The sequence below is a fragment of the Lycium barbarum genome, chromosome 4 (assembly GCF_019175385.1).
Source record: "Lycium barbarum isolate Lr01 chromosome 4, ASM1917538v2, whole genome shotgun sequence".
Classification (NCBI taxonomy): Eukaryota; Viridiplantae; Streptophyta; class Magnoliopsida; order Solanales; family Solanaceae; genus Lycium; species Lycium barbarum.
The window spans coordinates 54451384-54464974 of record NC_083340.1 but is presented as its reverse complement, the minus strand read 5'-3'; the positions used below and the strand labels follow the sequence as shown (position 1 = coordinate 54464974).

Sequence of the window (13591 nt, the reverse complement as noted above, 5' to 3'; positions counted from 1 at the left end):
TTTACTCATTATAAATCTTATATTACAAAAAGCACTCTTTTCTTTTCTCTACTAATAAGAAACTTAATAAATAATGTCATTAATGATTGGCTAGCTGATCAATTTTTATTTACTTAGTTGAATTTTGTTCAACAGGTAGCTATCTTTTTGAGCATAATATCAATTAAATCCAACTTTTGTCTTCTTGAAATATCTTTACGTGTATCTTAAAGATAAATTTTGTTCAAGATTTTAAACAATATCTTCAATCCAAAAGAACCACTTTTTTGGAGACGTGTTCTTAAGTGTTTAAGCAAATCACTTCAATTTTTACACTAAAAAGTGATTAATTAGTAATTACATCATCAACAACATTACATGTATTATTAACTTCTATAGTTTTCCTAAAGCATTTTAATTAAAATAAGTTCATTCATGATAAATACCATCAATACCTTATTTACAAAACTCAAGCACTAGAAGGAGGAAAGAACAACAAATACTACTCTATATATTAAAATTTATCAATATTTTTGCGATTCATAGTTTCATACATATGGAAGTATGGAGAAAAAAAAAACAACAACAACAACACGAGACTTATACTTTCATAGGCAAAAAGCAACACCTCTCTCATATCAATTTGTTTGTGCGTCTTCTTTTGATAAATAATAGTCTCACATATTTAATTTATAATTGCATACATTCTATTAAAAAAATAAAGAATCAGAAGAAAAAAAAAACAAACCAACCTTTAAATAGAGAAGGAAGCGCTGTAAAAGAAAAGAAAGAAACACATGAATATGTAATGTTATTCAAAATTTACGCAAGTTTACCTGGGGAAAAGTTTAGAGGAATTGTCACAATGGTAACTCAATGCATGCTTTTCCACAATGTTTTTAGACTGCTTATTTCCGTATTTAGGTTTGAGTCCTTTCAAATATGTTGACTTGAGTCCTTATTATATGCAATTCGAAAGTCTTCATCACAATTTTGGTTGATCTCATAGTCTTAAATATTATGTTCTATCCAATATAAAATAATGTGTTTGATGAAAAAATAAGTTTAGAAGGGTATAAAAGTCGTTCAATATTTGAAGGATATTTTAGTCAACCATCATTTATATTCATACTTTTAAAATAACTAGTTTGTATGTTCGTGCTTTAAATGCTACGAAATGCATACACAAAATATAAAATGTCAACTGCTTCTATATTGTAAAAATAATTGTTATCCTAAACTATGTACAAAGTACAATGATCACTTCCCTAAAATAGAAATTAGATTTTTGAAAAATAAAATTACCCATCAATAGTTTTTTATTTACAAAGATATCAATTATTAATTTCAATATGGAAATCAACCATTAGAATGATGGCCCTTATCTTCTTCACCGTTGCTTCTTGTCCTTTATCTTTCCAAGTCTATTTTTTTTTTCAAATCTCACCAAATCTCAAATAAAAAACTAAACATTTTAATTAAACAAATTTGGTAAATTTAATTAAATCCTCTAATAATAAACACTTCTCTTTTTTATTTTTAGAATTGAATTTGTGTACTTATTAATTATTCTATTGTATAAAGAATTATAGTACCAAAAACAATTAGGACAAAAATTAAATATAAACCAAATCAGATCTAACCTTCATCTACGAAAGATAATTAATGTTATTGAGAGTAAGACCATTACCAGAGGTTTTAACTTAAAGAAACGAGGGTCATTGGTAGCTAGCTATTTTATTCTTTTCTTTGAATTAATCTCATCGTTAAATAATACTTAGGAGTTTTCCTTAACTATAATACTGACAAAACTAAGCGTAAATACTGTATGAGTCCTAGTAGAAAATAAATATAATTAAATAATATGAATCCTAGCAGGTATGTAATACGAATTCTGAATTTTACAATTACATCCAACATGGAATTGCCTCCTTAGACAAAGTATTTTAGTTAAAGGGTATAAAAGTCGTTCAATATTTGAAGGATATTTTGGTCAACCAACATTTATATTCATGCTTTTAAAATAATATAGACTAGTCTCTATGTGCTTGCGTTGCACGAATATCCCTTGTCGATAATTAGAATATTTATGTCAAAATTTTAAGTTTGTACTTGCATGTGGTGCGGTCACCTAATATCTAAATTTAATATAATTAGATATTGTTAGAACCTTAAAATATGAGTTCTTTGGCTTTCTAATTGTGGGATATATTATAAAGCACTCATTTTTTAGTGATAAACAACTTGAAAAAAAAAATATTATGAATTAAATAGTAGTCAAATTAGTGATTAGCTAGCATATTAATTTTTGTTTGTAAATAATGAATACTCGGAAACAATTGTAGTTATAATTTTATTCAACGTGGGATGCTTTTACCAAGATAAACTTACAAATTTATAATTATCCCTCTTGCGTTATACTCCCTCCGTCCCAAAAAAATTGTCTTCTTTGGACTTGACACAAAGTTTATGAAATAAAGGAAGACTTTTGAAATGTGTGGTAAAAAACAAGTCTTAGATATTTATGTGGCTGTAAATCATTTTATAAAGTTAAATTATTTCTAAATATAGAAAGGTAATAATCTTTTTGGGACAGACTACAAAGGAAAGGAAGACAATCTTTTTGGGACAGAGAGGAGTAATACTTTTAAATGGTATCGAATCTGAGTATTTGTCACGGTGTCTTTCAATAATTATACCTCGCAACACCCTAATAACATTAATGACTATAAATCTACTTTACTCTAAGATGTAAATGTTTTTCTTTAGCAAATTTAATTTGTGGTATATCTTAGGATAATTTGTGTAATATCTTGTCCGCGTGAATTTGTAATAACCTGATATTTTTCAAGTGAACTTTAGAGTTATTTTCTAATTATAGCTTACTAATTTTAACGAATTTCATATCGAGACGGGTACTAATTATATCCATTTAACATGTATATATATATTTATTGTTGAAAATACTATTTATCTGATATAATATATCAGATGGTGAATTAGTTAAGGGTAAATTAGTGGGCCAGGCCCACTACTTCACTACTGGTCACGTCTTTAGGTAAATATGAATTCACAGAAAGATCATTAGTCTATTGTTAGCCTTAAAAATAAAGAAGAAACAAAAAATAGAAAAGAGAACGGCATAGGGCAGTTTTCGTTGCTGCTCTAAAGAACCATTGCAGTGAAAATTCTCTTGGATTAAATACAAATATTCAGGTACGTTGATTACTATTTTTAGTATGAAAGCTAGATTGCTATTGCAGTCTTATGGAGATATGTATAAGTATATTGGTGATTGCAACAAAAGAATGAAGAGGTCTGATGATCACCTAATTACTAGGGAGAGCAATGATCATAGGAATGATGATTAGTTGTAGTGGTAGGATTGGATATAAGACAAAATAGGTACTCAAATTGTGAAATTACTCTACTGCAACTTCTTAAATTGTTTCAAACCCATCACTGTATCGTTTTCATTTTTTTTCTTTCTTTTCTTTTGTTTTAGTTTCTTTTATTTCTTTAATTTCACACTATGATTATTATTTTGGGACTAGAACATATTTTTATAACTGTTTTCTAAGAGAATTGAGACTCAACTTCTACTTTTTAAAAGAACCAGTATTCGTACCCGCGCGATGCACAGTCGAAACTAAAAGAAATTAATTATACAAATTATTATCTTGCTCAGTTGAGCACACCAAATTTAATTGTTTTAATAAAATTATAATTGTATTGATTCCTATGCGCAATATATCCCAGAACAAAAGGATGATGAATTCAAAAATGGTAAAAATTTATTTGCACTAATGTTTACGTCAAACTGAGCACATTCTCTCTTTAAGTTATAACTTAACCAAAGTAAATTTGTATGATTTAGTGTAAACACTGAGTGCGAAATTTTTTTTAAATTAAAAACTAACTTAATGGGTACACTACCTTCAATCACCATATCTGACAATTTATATCTTTTTTTTTTTTTTAAAAAAATAAGCTTCTAGTTTTAATAATTTATACCGAAATACCATATATAAAGTAGGACTTATCTTGAATTATCAACCTAACGTGTTATTTAAATTTGAATGTAAAAGAAAATTCAAACATTGCCCATATTCTTCTGCATTTTGAGATGGTGACTTATAGCCCGTTTGGTCAAGCTTATAAAAATAGTTTATTTTAAAAAGTACTTTTTTTTCGAAATTACTTTTCAAAAAAGTACTTTTGGCTAAAAGTAATTTGTGTTTCGCCAATTAATTTAAAAAGTACTTTTGAGCAGCAATTAGTGTTTGACTAAGCTTTTAAAAAGTGTTTCTAAGTGTATTTTTCTCAAAAGTACTTTTCAAAAAAGTGCTTTTGGGCAAAAGCTATATTTTTTAGCTTCTGAAAAAACTGCTTCTGCTACTCCCCAAAAGCACTTATTTTCTCTCAAAAGCTTGGCCAAACACCTCACTACTTTTAAAATAAGCACTTATTGAAAAAATAAATACTTTTGGGGGAAAAATAAGCTTGGCCAAACAGGCTATTACTTTTATTATTTATTCATCCAAAAAAAAGTATTGACATGCTTTGAATTTAATATTCTGCCATTACAATTTTTATTCGTATGACTTAAGTTTGTTATGATTCGATTACTGAATAAAGCAAAATTAAATGAATATATATGTAGGATTCATATAGAATTACTAACTTTAATAGAGCTGAATATTCCTCCAAAAAATACACGCTCTTCAAATTTTATTCATAATTTCAAATCAAGATATTATATACCTTAAGTGCTTTGAAAGTAAAAAACAATTCTCTAAAAATTTGTTGACAACCTATTTTATCTTTACAGCATACCCTCTAATATATTACCCATCATCTTTAATCTAAAATCCTCACTTCAATACTTCTGAACATCGCTATCTAATATATTTATATGCATATAAAACTTACATAAGAATTTAATTTTTGCCCAATTGATGCTCATATGTATCTAATTCAAACATGTTAGAGATAAAGAGAATCTACTATATCGTGTTAAAAAGAATCTAATATAAATTTTAATACTTAAGTCTTATCCTTCTGTACTTTTATACAAAAATCTTAGCCTACTTTTTGTTTTTTATTTGTACCTTCTTTATAAAAAACGAATTAATCCATATAATTGTTACATTGTCATATGATTGTTATTATCTTGTCACTTAATTGTGAAAATGATTACTTCTCAATTACTTACAAACTCCTACTATTTTTCATTTACATGCCTAAAAATGGCTAGTCCACACCATTTTTCCTATATATAATAACACTAAATTATTCCACCTGCTATAACGTTTTGGATTACACAATGTTAGAGACAGTCATTGCTGCTTGGATTAGACACTGACAGTAAATAAGCTTCAGTCACTCAAAACTATATGGTCTTAGTCTTAAATAGATGCCAAGTACTTACTGCAATAAACGGATAATACACTCGTTGTTTATATATTCACAAATTTTTTATTCACAAGTTTTTTCCTTAAATGTAAGTTAGAAAGTTATGTATATATAAACTAAATATAATAAAATCTAAAAAACAAAAAGGGGAATTAAATAGGTTCGGGAAAATGTCATCTTCTAATAAACCCATACCCTAGGTTTCTTCGGATTGATGAAAAACATTTAGCATTAGTTTCAAGAGAAAAAAATTAAACTTTCATTTTAAAACTTTATTTTTTAATTCAATATTTCATATCACAAATGCAATTAAGTTAGGCATTATAATATAATAAAACTAATACTTCCATCATATCCCATGAACATATATAAAAATATTTAATTTATAAAATACTAATATAACTACATTTGATTTAGTATAACTAATTTATCATATCATATCTGACATATTTATAACTAACATAAAATAATTATTAAACATAAAAAAAGGTTTTAACATTCAACAACAATTTGACCTTTTTTGAAATATTAATTTGAATAAAATAACTCTATCAAAAGATACTGTGAACACCTAATTTTTGACCGAACATAAGTTTTTACATCATTTTTAGTGTTTTAATATTTCTTTTAGGTTTAGTTAGATATTTTAATTTTTATCTCATTTTTTAGTAAGTCTTACATTTAAAGATCGAAAACTTCAAAAATAAGAGTCACATTTTAGGATAAGTTTGGTTTTCATTTTTCAAAAAAAAAAAAAAAAATTACAAAAAATATGTTTTCTCTTCTAATTTAGGATTTAATATTAAGCTAGTGATCTTTAGTAGTTTTCCTAATTACATTTTATTTATGACTAACTATTTAGCTTTTCTATATTTTTATTGATCTAAACATAGCTAGTAATATTTTCTTTTCATCATATTCTCTTTTTATCTATTAAGGGAAAAAATAACTAAAAATATGAAAGAAGATACTAACCTAAAATACGTACTAACCAGCTAACTAAAGTCCCTACTTTTTTTCTAACTACCCTTAAAACTCCATGAAACTCACGTCCCCTCTCCCTATCCTAATCCTAAAATCAATCCCCTTCTCCCTTGAAACACTAAGCAACCATTATCCATTAAATTCCCCACTCCCTCACGTCTCCATATTTCATGCAACACACCCACATATATTATATATAACACAACACACAGAAACGTAAAAGAGCAAACACAAAACAAAAAAACAAAAAGGGGGGTTTCTTAAAATTCGAGTTTGAGGTTTCCGTTGGTGGTTTCGAGTTCGTGTACTTAAAGTTAGTCGTTATTAACTGGGAAATCGGTAGAATATTGTAGCTTCATATTATTATTTTTCAGCGAGATATTTACGCAAAGGTAACAGCCGAATCTTTCTAGTAGTTATTTGTTGTTCTTTTTTTTTCAATATATAATACATGAAGAAAAATCCGTTTTGGCTCCGTTTAAAATCCGTTGATGCTTTTGTTGAAGATCATGCATGTCTATTGAAGGTTTTGGTGATATTATGAACATGATGGATGAGTTTTAGCGGTATTTCTTCTTTCTTTCTATTTGCTGAATGTTAAAATGTTTAGTGATTAATATTTCGTTGGATTTATCTGCATATGTTTGTTTGGTTTGCCATTTTAATAATGAGTATAAACTGATATAAATCTTTTAATCATTACTATTTAAATGTTTCAAAAGTGAGTTGAGAACTCTAACTGCTAGTACACTTTTAGTTATGAAATTAAGAAAGAGAAGTTTATGTTTGATAAGTTATATGATATAGACAACTGAAACGGTTAAATGGAGGTTTGATTTTTATTACTAATGTGTTAAAGGAAACGAATAATTTATGTATTTTAAGTGCTTTGTTGCGGTGCTCCGTTTCAATACTTAAAAACTTAAAATCTAAATTTATTTGTATTTAATCATTATTATCATAACATGTAAATGCCCTTCATAGTTTGGGTTTTTGGATCTCTATCGTTGAAATAATTTGCATGAGTACGAATATTTTATTTAATGCTCAAATATTGAATCTTTGTAGGTCGAGTTCAGTTCTTGCATATTTTCTTTAAAAATTTATTTTACTCGTCTCTTTATCTCAAATTATTAGGGAGCACTCTTAGGTTGATAACATTTTTTTTAAATGGGCAAATATTAGTCTAAGCATAACCGTGCTTAAATTATTAATGATATGTTCGGTTACAGTCTTATCAAAGAGTGAAAAGGGGATAAAATAATTGTTTTGGATTAATTACACCTTTTGACCTAAGATTTTAAATAAAGATAATCACCATTGTTTAAATAAGGCGAGTAGGTTAAAAATTCTAGGTGCGATACACAAGTTAAGGTCGCGTTTACGCGTCTAGCTGGTGTAAGTCGAGGCTGAGGTCGCAACTATGCGTCTTAGTCAAGACTAGTAAAAGGTCAATAATATTTAAGCGAATCATAGGCATAGCTAAATAAACACATTTTATTCAAAATAATTTAAGCCGAACACAAGTTGATAAAGCGACCGTGCTAGAATCACGGGACTTGGGGAATGCCTAATACCTTCTCCCCGGTCAACAGAATTCCTTACCCGATCTTTTGTTTCACAGACCAATAAAAATAGAGTCATTTCCTTTTGATTAGGGATTCATAAGGTGACTTGGAACACCAAAACTCAATTCCAAGTGACGACTCTGTAAAATTAATAATCCCTTTTCAAAGCGTCACTTTAATTGGAAAAACCCTTTTTAAATAAATTTAAAACAAATCAAATTTATTTATTTTTATTTACGAAAAAAAAGGGGAGTGACAGATACCATTTTTTTTGCTTGTCTCATATCCTTTTGTTTATATATTCACAATTTTTTTTCCATTAAAAGTAAGTAAGAAAGTTATGTATATATATATATAAACTAAATTTAATAAAATCCAAAAAACAAAATGTGAATTAAATAGGTTTGAAAAAATGCCATCTTCTAATAAACTCATACCCTAGGTTTTTTTCGAACTGATGAAAACCATTTAGCATTTGTTTCAGAAAAAAAAATTAAACTTTCATTTTAAATTTTCAAACTTTATTTTCTAATTCAAGAATACAATATTTAATATCACGGATGCAATAACATTAGACGTTTGTATATAATAAAACTAACACTTCCATCATATCCCATGAACATATATAAGGATTTAATTTATAAAATATTAATATAAGTACATCTGATTCAGTAAAACTAATTTATCATATCCAATCTGACATATTTATAACTAATATAAAATAACTATTAAACACAAAAAAGCTTTTAACATTCAGCAATAATAGTATTGACCTTTTTATTGAAATATTAATTTAAATAAAATAACTCTATCAAAAGATACCATTTTTTTTTTTTTTACTTGTTTCATCTCCTTTGTTAGAACTCCAACGCCAAAACAGAAAAGTACTCTTTGCTGCCTTTTGTTGTGTCCTTGTACCTCTACATCAATTTTTTAAAATTGAGTATAGAAAAAAGAGCAATATTAATGGAAAAAAAACATTCAAAAGATGAGGAAATCATTTAGAGAGGAAGAAAGAAAGAGAGGGAGAGAAAGTTAGCAGGTTTATTATCAGTCACATAAATAATTGATAATAAACTTGAAGTTGCTGCATGGCTGCATATAGGAAGAGCGAGAAAAGGTTAACACAAAAAGGTTAAATTGCACTATTAAAAACAACAATAATGTAAGTAACACAAATTCAGTAAACTAAAAACATGAATAATAAGGAAAGAAAACTGTAACCGTAGGCCAAAAAGAAATCACAATCAAGCTATATGATTAAGAGAATATCATAAAACAAAAAAGGAATGATCAGAAGCATAACCAAACAACTTCATAAAATAATGAAAACAATAAGTCAATGAAAAATAAAATTCTCATATTCTTTCTAATGAATAACTTACTGATTTTGTAAATGTTGGCTTTTACTTTAGATTTTATAGGGGATTAAATAGGTGAAGGAGAGAGAGATAATGATAACATAGAGATATAGATTAAATTAGATGGCAATTGCCCGTGCGCACTTCAGATTATAGTATCTATATGTATATAGTTGTGTACAATTGTAAAAATATTCATTGGGTAGTGATAGTATAAACTGCCCATGCAAGCACGGGCCCAACATTTACATTTTGCAGCGCTTCAATGTGAAATAGTTATTACAATAATTGCAGGAAATCCAACTGAATGCAGAGATTAAATCTGCATATAAGCTCAATATTACAAATAGTTTCATCACATTGTACCAATTTAGAATACAGAAAAATGAACGAAAAAAACAAAGATGATGTACTCAACAACGTTCTCTCCGTAATGTAGCATGTACAAACTACTGGTCTAGCATGTTAAGTTATTCCAATGATTCGTCATTGTCTACCACTCAAAGGATACATAAATTGAAGAAAAAAAAAGTTATTCTGTTACTTAACAACTTTAAATGACAATAACATGACCAATAATTTCTAATGCTTAAGTCTTAACCATCCAAAATATAAGGATCAACTTTGGGATGTTGGCCTCCTTGCAACAGGAAGAAGCAATACTTAGCCGACTCTGAAATGATGAACACGCAATTACCATAATAGAGAGTAAATCTGAAGAAGACAGAAACAATGTAGGAACCAAAGTATCAGTAATACACAAGCATCTAAAAATCAGAACATATCAGGAAAAAGCCTCTGAAAGACACATCAGACAAAATGCATCATACTAGATTAAGGAAGGGGGAAAAAAAGAGTTGGTCAAAATTCAAGAGGAGATAACCTGAATTCTGTTTTATATTTTATGTGATTTAAGTGCTATATTCGTACTTCCGCATCAATACACCATGTCAGTATATATTCCAAACTTTACAATCCAATGAAAGTCTTATAGAATAATGTTCACCTTGTCAATCGAGAGTTCAGCAACATAATATGTTCACCATGAACTTATGCAGTTAGTAATAAAAAATACCGGTAAATTGCACAATTTCATCTCCAATTAAAAGCTTAAACATTTAAACGTTGCTCTTTTTTTTTTCTTAGCAATAAGTCAATAATTGACTTCAAAAATTATGTAGTTATTATCTTGTACAGGTAGTTATATTACTTTTCGTACCTTTAAATTATCCAAAATTTAATCAACTTAGTCATTATTCTCTTCTCCATTTATAGATTTAAGCTTTGTAGTAACAGAATTTCTCAAGCGGAGAAAATTTATTACCATTACCAGATGAGCAATAGTGACTAAAGTTTTCAAGAAACAACTCCAATAACTTCTGCTTGTCAGTCCTTATACTTGTTCTTTAATCCAAACAGCACTGATGACGTGGCGTATACTACCTGTAAGCCATTCTAGAAATGGCTCCTGAAGAAGTCAATGGAGTAGAAACCTCTCCATCCAATCTAAACTGCATTCAAGCTTAGTTAAAGCATCTCCATAAGGTCCTATTAGCCCCAAGTTACCAATAGCATTGAGTAAAGCTCTTCTCTGCAAGCACCAAAAGCATGCTAAAGCAACTTACTCCAAATGAACAACCAATTTTCTTGAAAGACATCTTCATGAAAAACTCTTCATTTTTCCACAGAGGATTGTCACATATACTTTATCTATATAGTTTCTAATGTATTACCAGTAGAAGAATGTAATTTGGTCAAAGACATGGAACATAGTTAATCTCATGGTGCATTGTTATGTCTATCATAGAAAGCACTTTATTATCATATTCTCTGAGGCCTATGAGATTCCACCAGCAAAAATGGTAAACAATTTAAACACTCTTCTAAAGCTATACAGTAAAAGAATTACACATAAAGAACTTGAAAGATTAATCAATAGTATTAAGATGTCAAGTCAGATACTTCCCTATTGTAGTAGGTCTACAGTATTGAAGGCAAATATCTTTTGCTCCCCCTGTAAAAGCATGGATCTTAATTTGTATGTTAATACCGAAAGAAGGTAACCAATGCACATCCATTAACAACTTAAAACATCTCTAATATTTCTCATTCGATAAGCTTCAAGTTTCTTATTCAACTCACTCGCTAGAGCTTTCTCTTTACTCTCTCTGCTTCGTTCAACCATTAATAAACCTTCCTTATCACCGTTTTCATCTCCAACACCTTCTTTCTTCACCATGAAGCCCTATCTGTTAAGTATTGTCCAGTTACTCCCATTGTTGGAAACCTGCTATTCTATCAAAAAACTTTAAATGAAATAAACATGTTTCCAGAGCCATAGCTTCCTCCATTGGTTTGTCCTCCTCGGATACTAATTCCTGGACCTCCTCATCCCCTTCAATTTTCCAATACAAACAACTGCTGTGGTGTTTACAAATCCAACGAAAAAACAATGATGAAGGGGAAATACATTTCTTTTCTCCTTTTTGTTAGTACCAATTGCAGCAATTATGGAATATAAAATTAAAATTGCCATTTTTTATAGGCTACAATATCAACTTCCAAACACAACTTAGAAATTTCTGCAGACTAAAATATCAACTCCCAAATACAACTTAGGCTTCAAAATTTGAGGAAGATTTTATGAGGAAGATTGATTTGGAGATTTAAATGAAAGATTAAAAACTTCATCAATCCATAGAAGATTCAAACACAGAGAGAACAAAACATGAGACAAACATGAAAATGAACAGAGCAAAGTTGAAATACCTGGAAATTTCACAATACTACTCTGATTAACCTGAGAAAATTGATTTACTATGACAGATAGGATATGGCACTTGGCTGAAAGCTGGATTGAAATAAGAAAAGGGCTTAGACCTAAAATGATGAAAATGCCCTTTAGCAGTGAGAATGGATTGACGACAATCTGGTGGTTAAACCCACTCTTCTATTATAGTAAAATTGAAATAAAACTTCAAAAACAAATATTTGAAAACTGCAGCAACAATCTGAGCTAGATGATATGAGCAAAAATTACACTATATTTTTCTACTAAAAGCTTCTTGATTTGCTGATATATTTTTTTTTAACAGAAAGTGGCGCGTCAAGAAAGTGAGTAGCTTCTGGGTTTGGTTAAGAAAAAGAAGCTCGGTTTGGTTAAAAGAAAAAAATAAGAAGAAGCTTCTGGGTTTCATGAAAATGTCATAATTGCCTTAGGCGGACGACGATCCAGCTTTCCACTCATGTTTCTATATTAGTAGAAAATTCAAAAAAGAGTTTTCAACTTAAAATGAAAACTTTATCTTCAAATTCAAAAAATATATCTTCAAATTAAATTTAAAACAAAAGATCATCTCAATACTGTGATGCAAGCAAAATAGTTGTAGTCAAGAAATAAATAGTACGTAAAATGCAACTTTATCTTTCATTTTCCCTCCTTATTATTCTCTTTCTTTCTCTTCTAACGAAAGAAAGAAGCAAGGCTTATCCATATTCAATAATTTACCTTTCAAGCCCAATTGAAATTTAATCTTTTTTTTTCTTTAATTTTTTGTTGTAAATTCATATACTAATATATTTCTAATTAGATTCAAATTCAGTTTCAAATATTTAAATTAAACTCAAAATAAATATTATTTAAAATATTAAACAATATCTATCATTTATATGCCGATATCTAATTTCTTATTGTTATTATTTGATTTAAAATATTTATCCTCACATTCAATATTTTAAACTTGCTCTATATCTTTAATTATCAATTTTGAACCACAGTACGTATTGATATTACTGAAATATTTATGATCACTTTAGACGTGTACTTCTTATCTTATTCGAAATTTGTTGTATTTTGAAAAGTGGTGATATCTTGATTACCCCTAATGATAAAACTCTGCAATCATTTTCAAATTCAAAAATTTCAACTGTGTTGATTTGGATAAGCATAATGTTAAAAAACAAAGTAAAAAAAAAAAAAAAAAGACAAAATCGTGTGCTATAAAAAAGAGTCAAAAACGTAGGTTTTATTGGCTATAGTTGAAATATTCACTTATATTTTCTAATTAAATTTGAAGTTTAAAGTATAGAATTTTGTAAAGTTAGAGAAGATTTTAGGTGATTTATCTGTAGTAAATTTAGTAAAGCCATATCATTCGAGATAACTACACTTGATTTTGAGAGATTTATCTCAATCAAATATAATAACTAATCAAATTTAGATGATCTTTTAATAGTTTAAAATATTTATCTTTAGATTTAAATTAATGTTATTACATAACTTCA

At 28.2% G+C, this 13591-nt stretch overlaps 1 long non-coding RNA gene across 2 annotated transcripts; it reads right to left on the bottom strand.

Annotated features, from left to right (window-relative positions):
* Nucleotides 1-9595: 9595 nt before the first annotated feature.
* Nucleotides 9596-12783, bottom strand: LOC132636029 (uncharacterized). Of its 2 annotated transcripts, none has more exons than XR_009580924.1 (2): nucleotides 12077-12783; nucleotides 9596-10918 (listed from the first exon to the last, which is right to left on the bottom strand). It is a non-coding gene; the product is annotated as an uncharacterized LOC132636029 (long non-coding RNA). The 2 variants fall into 2 exon arrangements; XR_009580923.1 differs by having other exon boundaries at nucleotides 9596-10898.
* Between the last annotated feature and the right edge of the window lie 808 nt (nucleotides 12784-13591).